The sequence below is a fragment of the Stegodyphus dumicola genome, chromosome X1 (genome assembly GCF_044657685.1).
Source record: "Stegodyphus dumicola isolate Sdum_Otavi_A_Nest chromosome X1, ASM4465768v1".
Lineage (NCBI taxonomy): Eukaryota > Metazoa > Arthropoda > Arachnida > Araneae > Eresidae > Stegodyphus > Stegodyphus dumicola.
In genome coordinates, this window is record NC_140780.1 from 196,683,929 (window position 1) to 196,708,368 (window position 24,440).

Genomic DNA, 24,440 nt, shown 5'->3' on the forward strand with positions numbered 1-24,440 from the left:
AATAAGCTATTAATTTTCTATTAATTATTTTCGTAATAAATCTTCTGTTTAAGTTGTTTCGTTCAGAATCAGTTGCACAAAGTAAATTTATTTAAAGGAGATATCGTTATCCTCAGGAATAATTCTTAACTGAGTTATCTTTTAATGCTGCAGTAAAGCAAATTTTAAGGATTAGTTGCCATATTCATTGTACTTTCATTAATTTTTAATTACATTACATACATATTCCATTTAACGGGGCCATTTCTAACGTTATAAAGAGACATGGTGCATTAATTCTACTTTGACTTGAAAATAATTTGCATTGCAGGATAATTTTGCTGTGGAAAGACTGATCATTAATATTAAACAAAAGGTTTTAAATTATCTTAAAAGGAAGCTAAATAACATGAGCCGTAAACCAAGTTATTAGCCGTTGAAGCCCGGGTTAAAGAGCTCATCAGGTAACGTTCTCATAGCTCTATAATCTGTTTTAATTGACTAAACAAAGATGAGAATGCTTGTTTAATTAAAAAGGGATTTTGCAGGGAAATGAGCTCTCGCTCTGTGCTTTATGGGAAATCATCAAGCTGTTCTTCGCAAGAGGAATTAATGTATAGAAGCATAACATAGTAGGAGAAATAGATAACGTTCTTGAAGCTAAAAAAATTTGAATGCCTTTCCTTGATTTCGATTAATTTGAGCTTTGAAACTTCCTGGAAACTGAAATTACACAAAGTCCAGCCAACAACTTTTAAATATATTTAAAATTATACAGAACATTATAAATCAAGTTAGATTAATTGTCTGCTCATAAACTTTAAAATTTAATTCTACAGTGTTCTACAGTGATGTATCAGGGCCAAGATAGATTAAAGCAATGCACAAATATCCATGAGAAAGGTTATATAAATATTTACTTAATGTTCAGAATGTAGAACTGGGAAATTTTTGCTGCATCTCAGTTCTAAAGAGACATTAAATAAAATACTCATATTTGCAAAAAATGTTTTACTTTTTGAAAGAACATCATACATAGAATTGAGGATATTATGATGACCAGAATATTATTGCGTTGTATTTCCTGAAATCTAGAAATGTAATCTTGTATAACTGCGTTTTAGCTTACACACGACTTCGTGATTTACAAATTAAATAAACGAAAGTAACCAGTGGCATCTTCTGATTAAGGTAAACAAATGAGAATAAGAGCTCGTAAAGCATTCTCTCTACGTCAATAATAGTAGAGTAGTAGCAAGAAGTGAAAATGACGGTAAGTTCAATCAAGGAGTTAACAAATTATGAAAACGGCTACTAGATTTTTGTACAGTTTCTAACAAATACCTTTGGTAATATTATATTATAGAAACGGGGAGGAAGGAATATGATAAAATGGATATAAGTAATTTAAAGATAACAATGCTGGAATCTTCAAGAAAATTGTTTTACTTTAATTTACTCTCTATTTATTTCTAAAGTGATTTAAAGAAAGCTACTGCGTGTTATCAAACAGGGAAAAAGTCAGATTTCTTCCATTTGTATTCCGGCTAAAAGAAAATACTTGTTGCCTAAGTTTCCTTAACTTTAAACCAAGCACGACTCTTTGATAGTAAATTTTCTCTAATTAACAAATTTCATGTTGTTTACAAATAAGAATTTACAGCTGCTTTTCGTAAAGTCGCTCTCTTTTGGCTTAAAAAATATATTATTGAGCCAGCTTTGCTGAAGAAGATAAAATTAAGCAGCTATATTTAATTTGCTAGCCAAACTGTATTGAAAAGTAGTGTTTAGAAACTTATTCCATTCTTATACGAAATAATCATTTTTTGAGTGGCAATCTGGGGTTTTTAAATTTCAATATTCGAAGCTCACAAGAGGCCAAGTCACTTTTTGCGTGTTCATATCTGGAAAAAAGGGGTCGACTGGCCGTTTCCATGCCAACCCCCATATATAAGGCGAATATGAGCCAAATTCACTTAGAAAGTCCTCCACTAAAAAGAAAGGTCTTCCAACATTAAACTTCCAATATTTCTAATTAAAAAGATTTTTCAAATATTTCTTGTAATAATATCTTTAAATCCAATCCTCTGCAGCTCAAGCGGCAGGAATTTAACTACTAAACGTACTCCTATTTTCTTTACCTTATGCATTTGTAAGATAAAATATATGTAAATTAAAGTTTAAATTTAAATTAGCAATAGCAGCTCGATGCTTAATTTTAATTTGAGAATTTTCCGTCTCTATTCTAAAAATAATAATAACTTTTTCTAAACAGTGTCATCTTGAAACTAATCTGTGGGAAATGACTCTTACATAATGCTCGTGATGTAAATGGAACCAAAACTCAAATAGCCAATAATAATTTTACAGCATTATTAATTATCCAATCGAATGCAGTGCAATCGAAACTAACTCATTCTGAAGTAAGATTTCATCCTGCTTTCCTTTCATCCACAAAACAATATAAAAATGTAACTATATTGAAATATGCACAATTAATGTGCCAAGTATTTGAGACTGCAAAATGTTTAACTACAATAAAAGAAATATAAAATCTGCTACGACTGCATTTTATTTCATCTACATGACTCCAAGTTTCTTTTTCATTCCGAACCTACTATGCATGCTTTAACATGCGTATATATATATATATATTACAAATATACAAATCTATACATCTATCTATCTATATATATATATATATATGTGGGATTTTAAATCCAAAGTTTAATATTTTCCTCGCGCGCTGTTTAAATTTTAGCTGTTGACTGCACAAGTGAAATTGATAGAACTCTCGCCACTTTGTTTTATGACATCTAAGATGTTGTTTTATAGATGTAAGATGTTGTTTTATAGATGTAAGATGATATAGATGTATTAATAGATGTAAGATGATATAGATATTGTTTTATAGATGTAAGATGATATAGATATTGTTTTATAGATGTAGGATGATATATATGTTGTATTAATAGATGCAGAATATTATAGATGTATTAACATTTTATTAAATGTGTTTTGTTTGAACATGAATTGTGATTTTGAAACTAAAAAAACCCACAAAATTGGTGTCAGAAGTGGGATCAAATTACAAGCAAAAAATAGAGGAATATGAAGCAATATTGGATGAAAGAAAAAATACTGCTATTAATAGTGAAATTGATGCATTAACTGCTCGAATTTTCAACGACTCTTCTTTTGCTGCTGTTGATGAAGATCATGAGCTAAAACAAAATACTATTAGTAAGTCATCAGTTCAATTTCCGTTTTCACAGTTTTCAAATATGTATATAAATTTTAATGACATTGAAAGTTTGATTTCTAAATTTGATGGTAATGCTTATAATTCGGTTGACAAATTCATTGAAAACTTTGAGGATGTCTCTAATTTGTTAAAACTAAATGAATTGCAGAAACTGATATTCGCCAAAAGATCTTTAACTGGCAAAGCAAAATTATTGATTGAAAGTGAAACGAAAATTAATTCGTGGAATTCAGTTAATGCTTTATTAGTAAATGAATATGGTGTTCAGTATAACTCTGCTCAGTTACATGAATTATTATCAAAACGTAAAATGCAGGAAAAAGAATCCCTATATGAATATTTTTTGGTAATTAAAAATATGTGTTCTAAAGGTAATATTGAAAACGCCGCTTCAATGCAATATGTTATTAATGGTATAAATGATTCTACATTTAATAAAGCTATTCTTTATGGTTGTAAAACTTTGGCAGAATTTCAGGAAAAACTTAAGATATATGAAAAAGTTAAATTAGATAATGATAAAAACAAATCCGTTAAGCCTAATTCTAAAACCAGAAGCGACCATTTTGAAAGTAAAATAAAAACAAATATTCGTTGTTATAACTGCGGAAATCTTGGTCACGTGGGGAATTTCTGCAAAAATAAGAGCAAGGGAAAAAAATGCTTTCGTTGTAATTTATTTGGACACGTAACCGCAGAATGTATAAAAAATAAAACAAATATAAAAGACCTTGCCAGAGTGAATCATATATTTGTAAGGAGGCATTTGAATGATATGCATAAAATTGTATCAATAGATAATGTAGAAGTAAAAGCTCTGATTGATTCAAGAAGTGATATAAATATAGTATCGGAAAATATTTATAAAGCAGTCGGTTCACCTAGTATTAATTCTTCCGATTTGATTCTAGTAAGCTTTGATAATAATAAAGTAAAACCTATTGGTTATTTTAAAGGTTCCATACGAATTGATGATTGCGAAATTAAATCAAATATTTATGTTGTGCCTCAAGGAACAATGAAAGAAAATGCTGTTATTGGAAACGAATTGCTTTCGCAAATGGAAATTATTATAAACAAGAGCGGAATATCTATGAAAGTAATAGAAGATGAAACTGAATCGAATTTAATGTATATAAGTGTTGATCAAAAAAATGAGTTAGCCAATTGTTCGGATATTAATAAAGCGTATAGCTCTGAATTAAAACACTCAATTGAAAGTCACATTTCTAATAGAACTGATAACCCTATAGCAGAATCAGATACTGTTGAAAATGAATTAAAGAAAGAGGTGTCTCAGGAAGAGAAAAGTGATGTTAAACGTGGACAAGGAAAATTGCAAAATGTAGAAAAAGAGAAGAACTCCATTCCTAAAGAAAGAAGGAAAAACCCACCTAAGAATGTTCAGAAAATCAAAAAGAGTAATGAAAACATTAATGATTCCAAAAACCCCACTTCAGAGCCAAGAAGTTCTAGAAAAAGAAAGAATTCAGAATTTAAGAAACTGGTTGAAGATAATTCTGGTGAAACAGAAATATCAACATTAAGAAAGAGTAAACAGCAAGTGAAATTTCCAGCTAAAGAACTGGATCCTGGTATGTCTGAAAAAGTTAAGGGAACACAAACCAAAAGAAAATCTACTAATACCGAAACGCATGTTATTTTAAAAAATGACCATCCTATTCCTTTGAGACCCAGACGTTTACCAATTATAGGTAAAGAACAACTAAAGCAGGAAAAAACTATTTTACAAATGGATTTGGATGCTCCTGAACAACAAGTCAGATCTTTGGAAAGAAAAGTTTCCGTATCAGAACAGACTATAGAAATGTTACAGAAGCAACTATCAGAAGCAAAGAATAAAGTAGAAGCTGCAAAATTTCAGATAAAAATCAAAGATAAAATCCTGTCTGAGAAAGAAAAAGAAGTTCAACATGTTAAACTGAAAATACAAGCAAAGCTACCTTTTGAAAAGGATCCCATGAGAAAAATTATGGAGAAGAGATTATTTGTGAAACAAGCAGAATTGAAAAGAAAAATATGTGTCACTGATGAAAAATTTCGTCAGCAATGAGAAATTCTTAATGCTGATGATAGGGAACATTATGGAGACCTGTGCGATGCTGCTGCTGTTCCAACACCATCTAGTGTGACTTCAATTTACACATCAACTAAACTTAAGACAAGGTTATATAAAAGGCGTAAATCTTTCCTTGAAGAACCTTCTGTCCCCAAAACAAGATTTCCTAAAGCAATATCAATTAATGTAAATTAAAGTTAATTACTTTTATTTCAGTTAATGTTATTTTTAAGATGAAATGAAGTTTTCCAAAAATGTTAATGAATGAAGATATTTTTTGACTTAGATAAAGATTTCTGAAAAATAGAAGGGACTGTTGACGATGTTATTGTTGCAAAGATGAAGGACAATTAAGATGTTTCCTTTCAATTCTGTCCTTAGCACACAATCTTCTTCTTTCCCTTCGTATTTCTTTTTAGGTTTCGGCTTATTCTTGATGATGGTTCTTTTACCGAAGACAACGATGATGTAAGATGGCCAATGATTTATGTTGTCAAGAGTAGAATAATGTCGTCGAGGTCGACTCATAGCAGGAAGGCCGAATGTGGGATTTTAAATCCAAAGTTTAATATTTTTCCTCGCGCGCTGTTTAAATTTTAGCTGTTGACTGCACGAGTGAAATTGATAGAACTCTCGCCACTTTGTTTTATGAGATGTAAAATGTTGTTTTATAGATGTATTAATAGATGTAAGATGATATAGATATTGTTTTATAGATGTAAGATGATATATATGTTGTATTAATAGATGCAGAATATTATAGATGTATTAATATTTTATTAAATGTGTTTTGTTTGAACATGAATTGTGATTTTGAAACTAAAAAACCCACACACACATATATATATATATATATATATATATATATATATATAGATAGATAGATAGATAGATAGATAGATAGATAGATAGATAGATATTACAAATATATACATCTAGAAACACTAGTAAAATAACTAGTTACTAATATTCTGATAAATAATCAAATAATTGCTAAAAACGGAGATTTGAATCGCCAGAGGGGAGCTCTCTAACGAATTTGATCACCTATGCCGAACCTTCTGACAAAATTTTAAACACATTAATTGTATTATTTCAAGGTTATGCAGCAAACGTTTAACTGTAACAGGTTTTATTAAACTGAAAAACCTGATTTCTGGGATTTCAGAAGAATATGAAAGTCCCAGGAAAATTGCGGTTGACAAAATAATAGAAAAATCATCGGCTTATCAGCTGAAGAGTTTGGCTGGGAAAATGAAACAGACGAGACATTTGGAAGTGAATTTACATTTGTTTCGTCAAAAAATTAATTTGGGAGGGGAGGGGGTTAGGAACATGCAAGGCCTCAATTATGCATCAGGGGATTATAAGGAAAAAAGGGTAAAATTCCGCTGCAGTGTAAGTAGCGATTAAAACAAAATCACAAGATCTTCAGAATAAAATTAAGCAGGTGGAAAAATTGTAGTCATTAAGTTATTCCGAAGCAAGAGTATATGAAAAATGAGCAATGCCCTCGCCAGGACTCCAACCACTGACCTCTCGAATACGCGGCGAGCGTGCTGTCCACTACACTACGAAGGTATGCTAACAAGGCGGGAGAAATGAATTATATATTTACGAAATTTTGATTTTAAAAGAAAGACAAGACAATTTGATGGAAATACCTCATATTAAATTACCCGTGAAGAATAACAGAAAAACTCTTGTGAAGCCAATCCTTTTACCGTCATTTGAACCCACGCTGAAATAGTTGTGTTCAGCCAGTTTCAAGGATTAAATTTTCATCAGTTCCATTAAAACTTTTATTCCAAGTTTGCGTGTTTTGACAGCCAAAATACATTTGCTTTCCCTGTTCCTTCATTTATTATATTATTTTAAATTGCGTGCTTGGCGACTCTGCAAATTTTCAAATCCGAATTTTGAAAATTTTTAAATTCGTCAAATAACACTGTAAATTTCTTTAGCTGCCTACCTGTAGAATACTAGCAGCTAATTTATTTTACTATTATGCATTTCTAGATTAGTAGCGTCATGGATTGTTATTTTTTTTTTTTTTTTTTTTTTTTTTTTTTTCCAGAAAAATACCTATGAAGGCTGAAAAACCTTTCCTGTAAAATATCCTATTTCAAAGCTGTAAAATATCCTATCAAGGTTGAAAAACATTTCCTGTAAAATATCTTTCTCTTTAGGCAAATAGTTCACGCACGAGAAGCCATAATTAGTTGAACGATATGAAATTATTTGATAATTAAATATAATCTCCACAATATAAATTAATTAAAAAGTGTCATATAATACATTCATGAAAATCAAACAAATCTTTTAACATTTCAGTTTATTAAAATTTAATTGAGTGCCATTATTGTTGCTTACTTTTACATCATTCAACAAAATGTGTAATAGAGCGTTTTGTACGGAAATTTATATAATGAATGTATAACACGGTCATGTGTTTCACGTAAAGGACTAAATATTGAACACTGAAAGCGAAACATTGATCTAATATTTTCAAAAGTATTTGGGGAAATTCGGTGAGATAGGTACTCCTGTCTCTCTTTCCTGAATTAAGCATCCGAACTGAGTTAAAAGTTAAATATATAAATAAGCAGCTGTCAGAATTTCATGACAGGAAGTAGCCCCTAAATATATATATGTAAAAGCCCTCTAAATATAAGGTTAGGAGAAGTACGAAAACACTTTATCTGCTTCTTAACAGACAAATAAGAAAAACAAGCAAAAAGAGATTAAAATATTGCAATACGATGAAGCGATTATTCACTTAAAAATGACGAACACAAACTGTAAAATGGTGAAATAAGCTAAATAAGTTTGCTATTTTTATATTTATAACCATTGGAAAATAAATGATTATAATACGCTATACACTTACACAAAATATAACAGTTGATACAATAAAGCAATCAAATTATAAACTAGGAAAAATAAATCCTATTAAAATTACTATTAACTTGCTATTATTTAGTGTTCACGCAAAAGTAAAAACATTGTAGTCCTTGTTACTCTAGACAAATGACAATCAGTCTTAATTGCTATGATATTAGAACTACTGATGAATATAATTATGTGTAATTTGAGATATATGATTGCATATTTGCTAAAAGTTTCCAAAAGCAATACACGAATACATTCAGTGCATATATTATCAGGTAAAGCCATTATATAAAGCATCAGAGTACTACACCAGAATCATTTATCAACTAACTTCATGAATCCCAAAACTGCTAGATGTTGCTACGCCTCTCTGACCATTCATTTAATATTCGCATAACTTTTCGGCTTTGGAAGCTCTGTTCGTGTTATATAGCACGCGAACTGTACTTGTTATGCATAGAAAATAGCTTCCCAAGGGAATTGCTCAAACGTCAAAATATGTGATCGTAATAATTCTTTCTTTTTAACTTGAAGCTGATATGAATCACAATTGTAACTCACTTTCAAAATGTTACCTTTATTGACGATCGTCACCCTTTGACATATGAAACGTGCAACTTCACACGATATAACCACGGTAACAATTCTACAACAAATCATGGTTTAACGATTCTTTTGTATACATCAATCTTTCTGTAGAACAAGTAATAAAGCCTTCAACGTAAGTAACTTTGAAGTCGGAAAATTGGTCCTCAAATTGTAAAAATCATTACCAGTATAAATAAGTACATATTCTCCTTCTTTAAAATTGTCTGTGATATATTTAATGAAAACTATAAGTTCTAAGACATAGTTTCTTGCTAAAATATAGTAATAAATATCTTAATTCTTTTAGTTTGAAAACCATACATGGAAAATTATTAACGCCCAATACACTTTTGCAGATTATTATTATTTACAGCTAGAAAACATTAACCATCTTTCAGATATCTCCACAGTGTGATTCTAAATTATTTCGATTACTACTGCTCTTAAAGGATCTAGATTCCATTAATATATTCGCAGTCATTCTGAAGCCACATTAAGCGATAAATTCCCAACTCGTCCTGCATGCAAAACGTGGTATAAAGTTAAATTCAAACCTTAAGTTACCTTAGATCCATAAACGACTTACAACATCTTGAACAAATAATAAATGAAATTTTTTAATAAGCGAATAATTAAATATATTTGTGTGATTATTTTTAACTTCATATACACATTTACAGGTTTCATTTCAGCAGTAGTTGTCCAATTTGTATAATGTTTTCTGTAATGCTTTCTCCAAATTTTCTTAGGACGGCTTAGTTGCATACATAAATAGTCTTAAGATTAGTGCGCTGATCAATCCTGGGAACAAAATTCTTAACTAGGTAGCTTAACTAAATACTCCGAGCGAGTGCATTTGCTTTTTGAATGCGGTACATGTTTATAATTATAATTTTTCACTTGAAGTGCATTACTTTATTAAATAAAAATACTGAAAATTAAATCAACAGGCATTAAAAAGTTTTATTAATGTAGGATTATCTTTTAAACTTGAGTAAATATCCTAAGGTAAGAGATTTCTTTTTCAGAGGAGTAAAACTTATTTTTGAAAAGAAATATCATTTTGGAACATGTAGTTGTTTTTTCGGTAAACTGCTAAATTTTGTTCTCTTGTATTTCAACTCTTCTTCTTCCCCCCCCCCTTTTTTTTTTTTTTTCCATTTCAGATTAGCACGACAAATTCTCTGTGCACAATTTTTAAAGCTTCAGAGTTGCTGATTAAATGTTTCTCTAGCAGGTATTAAAATTTCTGATCATATGCTTATACTTAAAATATAAAAACCTTAATTAACTTTTGCCCCCACTGTGAAATTCTATTTGCTTTTTGCGTACATATATATAAATGAAATTATTGTTTAAATTATTTTTTTTTTTAATTTAACATCGGACTATAAGATTCCAGTAGGTTTTCTAATGATACTTACTTCAATTCTACCTGAGAAATTAATAAGTTGAAAAAGACAAAATAAGTAGTACAAATTAAATATACAGTGTTTATGTATGTATTATACAATATAAATAAGCAGTATTAAATGGTCTTAATTAAATCAATCGCACTGTCTAATAATTTCATAAATTTGCTTGTACATCCGAGCCAGGTTAAAAAAACCATGCATGAATGGCAGTAATATAAATCGCCAATTAAAAACGTAGTTGAAACAAAACACCAAAATGCAACTATATTCCAGTAGAATAATTAATAAATAAGATATGCAGATTTTTTCACTGTATGCATTTTTAATGCAATTTTCTTTAAATTAACTTAAACTGATTCATTATATAATGAATCCTAATTTAGAAGTCTTTTTGTACTTGAATAACTTATTTCATTTTATTTTTGTAGCAAATTCCCTTGAAAAATCGTTGCTGTTCGTTTCGTGTTTAAGCTGAATCATTCGTTGCAAAAGATTACATACTAAGCATTTTGACTAACTTTTGTAAATTGTCTCTGTTGACGATTTAATGCATTGCTTTTGGAAATCAATAAACAACACAAAAACATTTATTTCAAAATATTTCTTAAGAACAAAGTAATGTAATTAAAACAGAAATATTTTTGAAAGAAATCCTTGCATGAATAATGTAAATTGCAGTGATGTTTCTCTCACAGGCAGAACAACTCGTTTAGGTAAAACCCTCAATTTTCTCTTTTGCGGAAATATTATTTCTATTTTGTTAAAAGATCTTTTTAACACTAGTTATATGAATGCCAATTTCGTTTTAGATTTCTCCAGTTATAGTTCATTATCCTTTAACCAGCGTTTTAGTTAATTATTCTTAAATAATCAGCATTTCAAAAGTGTGAGCAAAAGTTCTCTCACGATGAACTATTACATTTTATAATTTTTGTTTACAAAATATAAATTGCAAAATGTGTAAAAGTACTATCAGGAAATGTGTCTTAGATATATATTAGATATATATGTGTCTTAGATATAGATTTTCTCTGCAAAACCATTTTCGCACTACTTTTATTACTAAGTAGAAGCTTGATGTCTTAAAACAAAGCATGATACGTCCTTAATTACATGTAATAAAGTTTTTGTAAAGTTGAATAGTAAAATTGTTGTAAAGTTATATATTACATTTAGGCTTCCAGTTTGAAATCCTTACAAGTCATTTAGAAACTCATAATATAATTTAGCTAAAGGTACAATATTATTTCGAGCTAAAACTTAGTTTATAACCAAAATAGCAATAATACTTCTAAAATATTTATGTTAAGTCATTCAAATTTAGAAAAAAAATTAAAATAATCTGCATATAAATTATAATTGCTGAATGTGAGTTATACAATTCTTTGCAATTAGGTGTGATATATATTTAAATGCAACAATGTAGATAAAGTATCATATTTCAAGAGTATTTAAAAGTATTATGCAAAGATGTCTCAAGACATGTGAGAAATATGTATGATGTATGTCTCTTAAAAAGAATGCATTATAATTCTTATATGTTTCTTTGGGCTTGTGTGATCTCGCTTTTTTCAAAAACATATTTTTAAAAGGAGTGAAATACAACTTAAATTTTAGTTTCATTTTTGCAGAATTATGCGAAGCAATAATCAGCTTACGGTGATTTATGTTTTACTCACTTTTCCGTTACCTTACAGAAAAATAACAGAAAAAGGAATTGCTTTTGGAGTTCCTAAGCGGCATATTTTTAATTTCGTTGCTCTGTTTTCTTTATAATTGTTGAAATGAACAAAAACATAGAGAGAAAAACAAAACAGCAAACAAAAAGTGTAAAATCATTATATGGGACTATAAAAGACGTACCTTTAAAGTGTATCCCTGCGTTATCCTTAGTTTGTTTTTAAGAGCAAACGCTTATTTAGTTGAAGTCATTTTTATCATTATTAATCCATATATAAACAAGGACGCCATTGTTTTACTCAGACTTCTTCGAAACTCTACTGTATATATTGTTAGCGCCATCCAGTGAGTAAAATTAAAACTAATAGTAAACAACCTAAACCACTGTTAGCACACGTTAATTATTCAATTTTTTCTATTTCCTCATTTGTAATTAAAAAGGGTGATTTTTTACTCTTTTTTCCTAATGCCTAAAATAACAAAATAAAAGGCTGTAGTAATATCAGGTGCTTATGCGAGCAAAATTACCATACTTTTGCCCTTTTATACTACAATAACTCTGTCTTCAGAAATATAATTCAGTCTTAAAGATCCAGATATTGAAAATGGTTAAAAAAAAGAATTCATTTAGTTTTTAAATGAGAAAAGTGACAGCTAACTCGACATTCAAGCCGTCATTAAATGTATTAAATGTATCACAATATGAGCTCTCTTGAAGTGAAGAAATAACCACGTTTTCTATCATTCTTTGAATAAAGAAATATTATTACGCCAGGGCATAGAAATATTTCAAGTACGACATAAAAATGTCTAACTTTGGAGTTGTATTGTCATTTCATGTCGACTAGGCGTAATTATATTTGGAACTTCTGATAAACAGGAAAAAATTTCAAACTTGTAATAATAAATATTGCCCATCATATTCTGGAAAGGAAAAGCAGAAGAAAGTTTAATATCTATACGAAACATTTTCTGATAGAACCATGCTCTTAAATATCTATGTAATCCGTAAAGTTTGAAATACTTTATGCGAACCCTAATTAGAAACTGAAAATGGTCTTGTACTTATGAAGGAGTAGATTAGGAACGGGAAAAAGGAATGTGATAATAGAAATTTTATCCTAACAGTTCTAATTTAGAAATGTTATCTTTGATCAGGATTTACAGCATAAATGTTTAAAATTAATTACACATAAAATAGGAAAACAAATGTATAGTAATCATCTAACAAAGATACCGAGCTGGCGTTAGCCATTTTTGCCGCCCAATGCAGTCTCTGCGAATCCTATTATACTCTGCTGCCTTATCTAAATTCTACAAATTTTATCATCACTTAATTTTGCTGTTCATTACTTCTCTGAGTTAAAAAATATGTTACGCCCCTAAATTATGCCGCTCGGAGCTAAGCATCGGTTGCACCGGCTTTGGAGTCGACTCTGCACCATGAAAAGCTTAAGATAAAACTACTGATCAGAAAACGAAATTATACTCCAGGAATGAATGGAATTTATGAATATTCCAACACGCTTCGAAAGTTGCTTCAAGAAAATAAATGTAACCATCTCCCTAAAATGACTGCCCATCGCTAACCGAACTGTAAAATCTGTGAACACTGTTAGATCGACTTGAGTCCGAATCTCACAAAACTGCTGCATGAGCGTTTTCGTGGTTTCCTCTATGTGCAACGTGGATACGATTCAGTTTTCCTTTAGTTAGTCTTTCAAGAATACCTTTCCTTTAGGCAGATAATCCTCATGTGCTTTGCCATAACCAAATAAACCAATCAACTCATTAAAATGACGGTCATATTTTACTGTTCAAGAAATCCAACATTATGCCTAAATTAATCGGAAAATTATATATCGGGAAACGTCTGAAAGCGATCGTCTCTAAGAATAACAAGTACTTCTGAAAACATAATTAAAATAAAGATACAAAAGATTATTGATATTCCTAAGGCTATCGCCTCTACAGAACACTAAAATATCTGAAGCAGTAGCTGATTGTCTTAGACAGAGATCACTACACATACTTTCTAATTATCGTGTTAGAAACTGCAGGAGAAATATTTTCTGTATATTTATTCAAAAAGTTGAACGCAAGCCCTAGAATTGATTTCTTACGCAATCACTTCCTTTGCCGAAAATTGATAGTATTTATATCAATGAACATAGAAATCTTATTACAGTACTCGAGGCATGAGATTTAACTGCAAATAATTCTAATTCCTATCAGGATCTGAAGATGTTGTCAAAGTAAGAAAGCTATTTTTAACGCCTTTAAATTAATTTTAATGTGATATATATATATATATATATATATATATTAATTTTTAAGCGATATGGGTTCATTGTTTTTCGTTCTTGTTCAGAAAAAGTCTACTTTAAAGAGATTTTCTGCTTAGGAAAATATCTAAAGGATATCTTAATTATTAAATGCTTTTGCTGTTCCTGGCAATTAACTAATGAGCAATTATCTAAGTACACTTAAAGCAGTAATCATTAATCTTCGGCTAGATTTAATTCTCCCAAAGAGAATTTTTTATAATTATTTTCTCATTAATAACTTGAAATCAAAATATAGAATATTACATTTTACACAGTAAAATAAAATTTGTTTGTTTAGATCATTGCGCATTAAGAATGGAAGATATTTTAAAGCAGATACCGAGCACTGTTTACCGAAACACTGTTAGTAAGTTTAAAGTAAAAGTAGTTGTTTTGATACAGTTTAATTCCTTAAATTTCTGTAACAATTCTATCCATGAGCATAATAGCTTAATATATAATATAGCTTAAGCCTTCATACACATACACACACATTTATATTTATGGCCATGTATTTTGGTAATTATTATGGCTCCAGGAAATTTCTTGCATTGAAATTATCAAATTACCTTTTAATGCTATTAAAATTTTAACCAAAAAAATTTGTATTATTTTTAAGGAGTTTCCTTTTTCTTTAATATACACAAATAACTTGCACAACATAGACAAATGTACAAGAAGCCATTCCCGTATCTCTGTTTGATATTCTCAAAGGTAGCCTTCAACAAAGAAAGAAAGATAGTTAAAATAAACATCTAACGAATTTCAATGAGGTTAATTATAAAGAGACGGATAAGTAATTTGTAATCATATGCTTTAGTTTATGTAGACGCAATAAAGGAAATATGTCTAGACGAATGGTAGAAGCAGACACCTAAACCTTCACATTAAAGGGAATAATTACTAAAGAATTCCAATACATTTCTCTTTTCCTGCTGGTTCGGAAAGAATAAAATATGCAGCTGCGAAATATCCTAATTAATTCATAACTTCTGCTAAAACGAGTGCTTGAAATTTCTTATTTAAGAGCACAAAATTGCAGTTAGAAGCTTCTTCACTCTGCATGTAATTTCGCAAACCTTATTTCTAATTTATTTATTTGAACTTTATCTAATTCCTTAACTAATATAAAAATAGTTGGTCTTATTTAAAACAATTTTAAGGATAAAAGACATTTTTAGTTGACATGTGAGAATACACTTATTAACCAGTTTCGTAGAGAACTTGCTTTCAAAGGCGAATTTCAAAAACTGAAAAGAACAAGGCATTACTTACACACAACTTTATGGCAGATTCTTTGGAGCTGATAATTATTGAAGATTTAACATTTGTTTTATTAATGGCTTTCTTGAATCATTAAAAATGCTACTTCGCTTTAATGCCACATATTTACAAACGCAATACACCCGTCTTTAGCAATTTTGGTTTTCTATGTCTCTTGCTTATTAAGCAACACCAGAAATATTAATACCTTGACAGACGTTTTATCATTTATAAATTCAGAGCATAAAGAATTTAATCCTGTGTTTATAGGAAAATAAACCTTAAAGAAATTTAAAACATACTTATAATTCACTCATAGCTCTGTAAGCATCCTTACCGCAATGCACAATAATGTGCATAAATTTTTTTTAACGTCCATTTATTACAGTCGCCACCAATTTATATTTCATACAAAGCTTTAAAATAATTAGAAAATAAACAGAATGCTGTTGGAGATTACACACTTTTAGAAATTAAAAAAAAAAAAAAACTGGTATTCCGCAGAATTTTGTACGATTTTTCGCTATACATTCCTGAAGACAACAGAGAGTTAACATGTATTGGGGTTTTACACTTATTTTATTAAAGAGTTAATTCGTTAGTTATTATTTAAAAGTTAATTCCTTCACTTAAAACAGAATTCAATTATCATTAAAATTTCTTTTATCCGTCAAAAATTGCTACTATTTAACAGAAAAGAGTGACGGATTCAGTTTTAAAGAATGGCAACAATGTTTCTCATAACAATTCATTGCTGAGGAATGAGAGCAGCAGCTAAAAATAATCTATATTGGAAATGCAAACAACTCTTTTCTGATATCAACGAAGTAACACCAAAAAACAGGAATTTTATTATTTTTTTAGTTAACTAGCAATTCTATATAAGATAACTTTGCTTAAAAAGTTTTGAAAACATCGAATTAGTCTAATTTAAAGAACCGTGCGAAGGATTATTATTAGTAGTATTATATTATATTTGCATATTCATTTAAATTTAGTTTTATATTTATTTATTTATATTCAGAAAATCGATTGGAATAAAGAATAAGGGCCAGTGCTCTGACAAAAGGAAAAAAAAAAACCCACTGCTCTCAAAAGCTATTATTTTGACAAGAAAATCAAACTAACACCTTAGATATAAATTTATTTAAAGTAAAGCTACTGTTTCAGATTTAAGTTTAAATACATTTCAGTTTACAGACAATACTTCAGGTACGTATGAAATTGTACTAATTTTGTAATTAAGAAACTATAAATACTAAATTCTTGTAACAACAATTTAATTTTTGTGTCAAAGATAAAATCCACTTTAGTGCAACTTAACCTTCAGTTCCACAGAAAAAATTTACCCAGGAGAAAAAAACTTCCCCTATTTATCATTCGCTTCATTCCATAGTAACCACAAAACGTATTTTTAACACCAACTTACGAGTATGAGCTAAATTACATCAGATTACAAAGACTATTTGACGTGAACATCAATCAGCGATAATTCAAGCTCTCAGTTTTTCATCTTGTAATTGAGCTTGTTAAATTAGCTCTCGCGCCAATACTAGGTCATCAGCTAGGGAGAGGTAATTAGAAGAACTCTCTCTAAGTATCGAAATAGCTTTTCATACTATGTAAAAGGGAGGCATCTGGTTTACTAAAGCAGAAGACATAAAAGTGACTTGCATCCTTTATTTGCAATTTCAGTCTTGCAATCTAAAATGAGTTATGAGATAAATGAACATTTAACGAAATGAATACTAATGAAATGAGTGAGAAATTTAAGTAATGAAAGGAACGAAGGGATGGAGCGCATTTTAGCAACTTACATCTTATTTCTGTAATTAATTAACTGCATCATACCTAAAGCTTTTAATCGGAGGAGCTCTGTTGCTTTATCGCAATTAAGATTTGATCGACTAAACGTAAAATATAAAATGAGCTTAAGTGAAATGATTTTAAACTTCCTAAGAAATTGATTTAAAAGCTATTTGCTTCATACAAATCGATTGCTTGAATATATATACACATATGTCAAATTTGAGAAAAGTTAACACATTGTAAACAGTTCCTTATACAGGCCATATACAGGCTTTCCAAAGTACTCTACTAAGAAAGAAATGCGTAGACCTGGCGAGAGAGTAAAATACATGCTTTACACACATTTTTTGAAAGTTATCCTTAAGAAGAGTGCGTTACAGTTTATAAATGTTACAAAACAAATTTATTCGCATGTTTTCAAAATTATTCTGCCTTTTAGTCTCACTGTATTCGAATACGATACTTGCATTTTCATTTCATCAGATACTGTAATTTTTATAATGAAACAAATATTTTGTTAAAATGGGGCCAAAAATCTTTATACAAGTGTTTTCATCTAATATTTGTCTATTTATTAATTTTCTTTCCAACAACCAGACTGTTGCTTCTTAAGTATTTGTCAAAAATAACCAAACTATTGATTATTCAGCTATGCTATCATCCACAGAGCTGCTTACGCGATCGACATTACACTAGCAAGAAGGGGGAGGATGAAAGACAACATATATACAGCCATGTCTTACAAGGAAGTCGAATCCTTCCCCCGCCTCTGTTAATCACTTTACCGTTCTGGACTTCTCATTTACCAAACAAAGTATCAAAAACAAAGAAAAAGGGCAAGCGTCATTCAAATCGTTACGAAATAGTTGAGCAAAACCCTTAAAAAACTACTATGGTTTTGTTAGACACTGTGTCGTATAGGTATAATTACTCGGAAGCAATCTCAAAAGAACATAAGAGACTTTATAACAAAAGGAAAACATCAGAGTAAATTACATGAGTAGTATTTGCTTAAGATTTAATTACGGATAATAAAAGATAGGTTTCCATTCATTTTTATGTTTAGTAAAGTCTAAGCATCCCAGTGTGGGGACATTATTTGAATAACTTGCATCATCCAAGCAAAGGAAGGAAATTAAAAGGCTAAAGAGGTAATAAAATTAAAGAGCTGAAGAGGTAATATAATGCAAAGTGAATTTATCTTATATATTTATCATTTCTCAGAAAATTATATGTCTTCCTGTTTTGACAAACGATTACACGCTTTATGATTGTTCTAAGAAGGTTTAATCTTTCTCAGAAGACGTGAAGATTTTTCAACAAGATCAAAACACATGGATGAGTCTTTGGTTAAAAAGAATTTAGCTCGATATGATCATAAGGTCGAAAGGCGGAAGTCCACATTTAAATGATTATTAAATCAAACTAACGTGAATATAATGACTGTTCTTGACCAGAATGACAAACGAACTGACGTGTTTTGCTTATGAGCCCTTACCTGCTCGGATGAAGAATTGATGATCAGCTGAAGAAAGTTTGATTGTTAAACTGATGATCTCAGTGCGAATGCGGTAGGCTCAGAAATCACAATCAGAAATCAATGTACGGAAGAAGAAAGATTACCGAGTGTACTAAAGGCACACATATCTACTAAAGCTTCTGTATTCCACTCATATACTATTTTACCCACGCCATTAGAGTAATTATAGCCACACATGAATCAAAAGTTTCTTCAGTAAATTTTTCACGTTTGAGTTAATAACACTTTAAACTGATATCACTATACGTTCACAAAGATAATAGTTATCCCATAATAACAAGCACTGATACAGAAACGAGAGGCCTTTAAGTTTCTCGAACGACAAGACCTTTATCAAGTTTAAGGAAATCAGATAAGTGATTAAAAGCAAACTATATGAGAATACAGATAAACTTACGAGAAATTTGCTCAGATTTACAAGTTAAAAATGAAACACTAATGCACTCTTTTCTCAAACTGTCTGCACAGAGCATTCATCTTCAGTGAAGTTAAATTTATGGTTCCACGAAAATATTTACTCGTTAAAGATTCGGATTATTGTAGTCTTTGCACCAGGTAAACAAGACAATACTTGGATTCAACTTTAAGTTTCCTTTAACCAGCTATTTTATGCTTTGTATATTTACTGTCATATCTCTTTTCAGGTCCGAATGCAAATTACTTTACATGCATTAAAGGTTAGGGTCTTGAATTGTAAGACAGAGTGTGTTCTGCCTCTCGAGACCACGTTACTAGTTTGCTTAATGAGATAATATTTGCAGTCTTGGGCCTTGCATTACAATTGTCGATAGTGAATATCCACTCCAGCGAGGTCTGAGCCATTTTCACGTTAAGTGATCTGTATACCCTTTGGCTTCTAGCTTATTTAAATTAAATTTTACATTTGAACTTACTGTTACTTTAAGTCACATTGTCACAAGTGGCTGGCTGAGTTGTTGGCACCACGCGTGCTTTTTCCTTCTTAGCTCTAAATAAAACTTAAAATCCTTCTCAAGTTTCAATTGTTATTTTAGACTTAGCCATAATTCACTACTAGTCTATCTTTAGTGCAGTTTATGATTGCCGAGAAGATTTCTAAACTTTATAGTGGCGCCCGGAAACTACAGTACAGCTGGATATGTATGAAGTTAAGGAGAAATAAACGCATCCTTTGGCCATCAAGCTGAATCACCTGACGGTTGGAGCAGTTGGTAAGTCGTTTTACTAAATTATTTGACGATACTCCTCGTCTCACACAAGACACAGTACAGACACAGGAAATACATCCCCCTCATAGAGCAAAGCTCTACCGCTATGACAGAATCAAAGTGAAAGTCATAGAAAAACATACCCAGGAAATATTAAAGAACAAGGTAATAATTCCTATAAGTAGCCCTTACGCTACCCCGGTAGTGTTATGCCGAAAAAAGAATAATCTCCCACCAACGGACCATATGTCATGGCGTTTTGTAGTGAATTACGGAAAATTAAATAACATTACTAAATATCCCATATACCCACTGCCCATAATCGAAGAAATAATTAGGAAGATTGAATCAACGAATTACATGTTCTAGATCTTACTTCGGCATATTTTCAAATATGAATAAAACCACAGGATATGCAAAAACCTCATTTGTTGTAAAGTCAGGTGTTTATGACATTTTGAGAATGCCGTTTGGTTTATGAGGAAGCTCCTGCACGTTTCGGAAGGCCATGGATATTACACTAAGACTTGTTCTCTAAAAGAGTACTTTTACTTTCGTAAATGATTCCCCCCCCCCCTCCGGAGGATCAACGTAGAGAACTCTGCCAAGCTACTGGTTAAGATCTGTACCTAGGCAGTCTCGGCCACGGGGGTATAAAATGTATGAACCTAGTGGTTCTTGAGGCCCCGGAAAGGTAATTTATTGGCCTGCTCGAGGGTCTGGAACATCCCAGGTGTAGCGCCCCGGGTTTCCTGAGTAATGTTCCCCTCTGTGACGGGCAGCCCTAGCGACCTGCAGATAGCAAATCATAGTCAACGATCAGTGTCGCAAAAGCAATGTATCCCTTTCGTCAAGGTTCGAGGGCAGGAGTTGGAACTCCTGTGCCTTGTTCCGAGGAGGGATTCAGAGGAGTGTTTTTTCTGCCTTAGTGCCCTAAGGCAGAAAGAGGAATGTCCATATTGCTAGACTTATCTAAATGATATTATTGTAACTAATGAGACTACAGATTAGGGATTTGCACGAAGTGTTTTCGCCTCTGAACGAAACAGGATTAAAAATAAACGCATCAAAATGTAAATTTGTGACCAAGGTTAGTCTTCGTTACTTAGGCTAGAAGATATCCGAGAAAGGAATTGAGACAAAGGATTCCAAAACAGTTGCAATAAAAAAATTCCCACCACCAATACAGCAAAATGTTGTCCTCATTTTTAGACTTGTCTCTTATTATCAGACTTGCCCAGATAGCCGAACTGCTGTAAAAATTAAAAAGAAGAAAACCATATTTACTTGGTCAGTCAAAGTAAACACAGCGTTCAAAAAACTTAAAACCACGTTAATACAAATGCCAGTTTTGAACTTTCCTAAAGCCGATGGGAAATTAGAGATTGCTGCAGATACTTTCCAACTCAGAGGAATTATACGGCTACAGAAAGGAAATCATTAGCAGTTCTTTTAGTGGTTCAGAAATTCCGAGTGTACTTTGGAAAGACACCGGTTACAATTTACTCAAATCATACTACTGTGGGTCGTTTGTATTACGGGAAAAATTTATCGACAAGACTTATTAGATGGGACCTTAGAATGAAAGAATTTAATTTAATTATTAAGCATACTCAAGGAAAACAGAACGTCGTAGCCGACGCTCTATCAAGAATAAAATTAGATGCAGATTGGAACGAACTGAAATGTGCTATGTTAACTAAGAAAAATTCTAAGTTCTTGGAAGACTATTATTTCTGAATTACTAACAGGTCCAAAATTTAAAAATATTTACGCTTATTTAAACGATCCTGAACATTCTGAAAAGCAGGACATAACAGCTATCAGAAATAAAGCCTCAGATTATGAGATTATTGATAATCTCTTGTTTTGTGCAAAGCAACAAATGGAAATGACGAATAAAGACCGGTTATCGCAGCTATTTTAAAATTGAACATTTTGTAGGAATTGCATGATTTGCCAATTTCAGACCATCTTGGCCTAAGAAAAATGGTACAGCGAGTTTGCAAATCTGTTTATATTCCACAGCTACAAAAATTTGTTACTGAGTATGTCAAATCACGCCGTATTTGCCAATTAGTTAACATGTTAATTATAGCCCTACCGGATATCTAAACAGCATGAAAGCCACTATTGATTTAGTAGTCCCATACCCACGTAGTGAAGGTAATAAGTTCTTTCGCCTTCTTGGCATGCCTTCGTGGTGTGGTGGTCTGCACCCTGGAAGCGTATTTCCAGAGGTCCGCGGCTCGATTCCCGGCGAAAGTGTTGCTCATTTTTCATTTTTCCTGATTCCAAAATAACTAATGTCTCTACACTGGCGTTCGAACTAAAAGGGTGTTGGATGATGATTCTCCTCATTCAGGATTTGGCGACTGGGTCCCCTAAAAGCCCCAGTCGCCCTTTAAAAGGGGGAGTATATAAAGTATTTCTCACACTTTCTTGGTATGCCTTCGTGGTGTGGTGGTCTGAACGCTGGGCGCGCATTCCAGAGGTCCGTGGTTCGATTCCCGGTGAAAGCGTTGCCTATTTTTCATCTTTCCTGCTTCCAAAAAATACGTAATGTCTCTACAAGGCACTTACTCGTTATCGCGGATCATTTTTCAAAGTAGGTAGAAATAGTTCCCCTCGAAAGAGCCTCTCCTAAAATTGTACAGGATTCTTTTTTAACTATAGATTGAAATGTCCTGCCGGATAGGTTTTTCTACTTGAAAACTCCATTAAATTAATTATGTGTTCTATGTCGATGTCTCCCAGCTGGTCTTTCCTGACTTCTTTGTTACTCGACGGATCTTAATGTAATTTGTCATGCGACCGGACTCAGCAACTTGTATTTCGCTTCGACCCTGGAACAATATCGGCAGGTTTCTGGACAAGGTTTTCTAAACAGGGCACCGACGTTTTCGTGTGTTGATCCCTTCTGATGACGGATAGTGATGTCATATTCCTGGAGTCACTGTATCCACCTGGCTTTTTGACCCTCAGGATTCTTGAAATTTAAAAGCTGGGCCAATGATGCATGATCCGTGTGGAGCAGGAATTTTCTGCCGTATAGATAACGATGGAAATGTTCTACGGCTTTGAAAATGGCGAGCAACCCTTTCCTAGTGACGCAGTAATTCATTTCCGGTTTAGACAGGCACTTGCTCCAGTACGCCACAACATGTTCTTGGCCGTCTATTTCTTGGGACAAAACAGCAGCGACACTTTCATTGCTCTCGTCCGTGTCCAGAATAAATGGTCTGACAAGCTGAGGATACGTCAGGATTGGAGCAGATGTTAAAGCTTCCTTTAAGTTGTTAAATGCATCTTCGCATTCTTTGGTCCACAAGAACTTTTGCTTGCTGTCTGTCAGCCTGTGAAGGGGTCTTGCGATGGAAGAAAAGTTCTTCACGAATCTCTTACAGTAGGTGCAAAGCCCTAAGCAGCTTCTCAGTTGATAGACATTCTCGGGACGTTTTCACGCTTTAACGGCTGACACCTTTTCAAGATCCGTGCACACATCTTCATCAGAGATGACATGTCCGAGGTAAGTCCCTTCCTGTCTGAATAATTTGCATTTAGAGGGACTCAGCTTTAGATTGGCTTCTGTCAGTTTCTGAAGCACCTTTCTAAGATTTTCTAGATGTTCTTCAAAACTCTTTCCAATGACGATGAAGTCATCCAGGTATATCAGATAGGCTTCGTAGGAAAGACCTTTCAAAACAGTCTTTATGAGGCGTTCGAATGTTGCCGGTGCATTACACAGTCCAAAAGGCATCACCTTGAATTGCCAAAGCAATTGTTGAGAACCATTTGCTTCGAGAAAGAGTGTCTAGAATGTCATCAATTCTAGGAATAGCGTAACTTTCTTTCTTCGTAACCTCATTCAACCGGCGATAGTCAACGCAAAATCTTGTTGAGCCGTCTTTCTTTCTGACGAGTACGATGGGAGATGCCCATGGACTTGTTGAAGGCTCGATGACATCGCCTTCTTCCATATCCTTTAAAAGTGTTCGTACATTTTCCTGTTCAGCAAACGTTAGACGTCTTGGATGTTGCTTGATCGGGGATGATCGCCGGTATCGATTCTATGTTGTGTCAAACTGGTTCGACCCACATCAGAAGACGAGCGGAAGAAAACATCTTGAAGATCTTTAATGACATAATCGGCAGCATTAATCTCTTCATAGTTTAATTGTGAATTATACAGTAACTATAACGTAATGCTCTCTGAAGACATGGTTTCTGGGGTGTTACTCTTTCGTTTAACCTCTGGTCACTGGAGTACATGCTGCAACCACTTCTCCTTTCTTATTAACTCTCGCCTTGTCAGTTACACTGGCAACTCTCATCGGGATAACGGTCCTCGATAGGTCGAAAAGTGCTGAGGCTACTCCTTTGGGGCTGTGACAGTTATCGGGATACTCTATGAT

The 24,440-nt window shown here is 32.1% G+C and overlaps 1 long non-coding RNA gene across 8 annotated transcripts in view; it reads right to left on the reverse strand.

Annotated features, from left to right (window-relative positions):
• The window catches only part of LOC118197458 (uncharacterized), a 471,813-nt gene that overhangs the window by 329,522 nt on the left and 117,851 nt on the right, over nt 1–24,440 (reverse strand). Inside the window, exon 1 of one of the 8 annotated variants that reach the window (XR_015038568.1) lies at nt 12,083–12,204. The exons of 6 other annotated variants lie outside the window; for them this stretch is intronic. This is a non-coding gene — a long non-coding RNA (uncharacterized LOC118197458). Of the gene's footprint in view, nt 1–12,082; nt 12,205–24,440 lie in introns of those variants that run through there. One more of the 8 variants, XR_015038566.1, reaches the window with a different exon arrangement.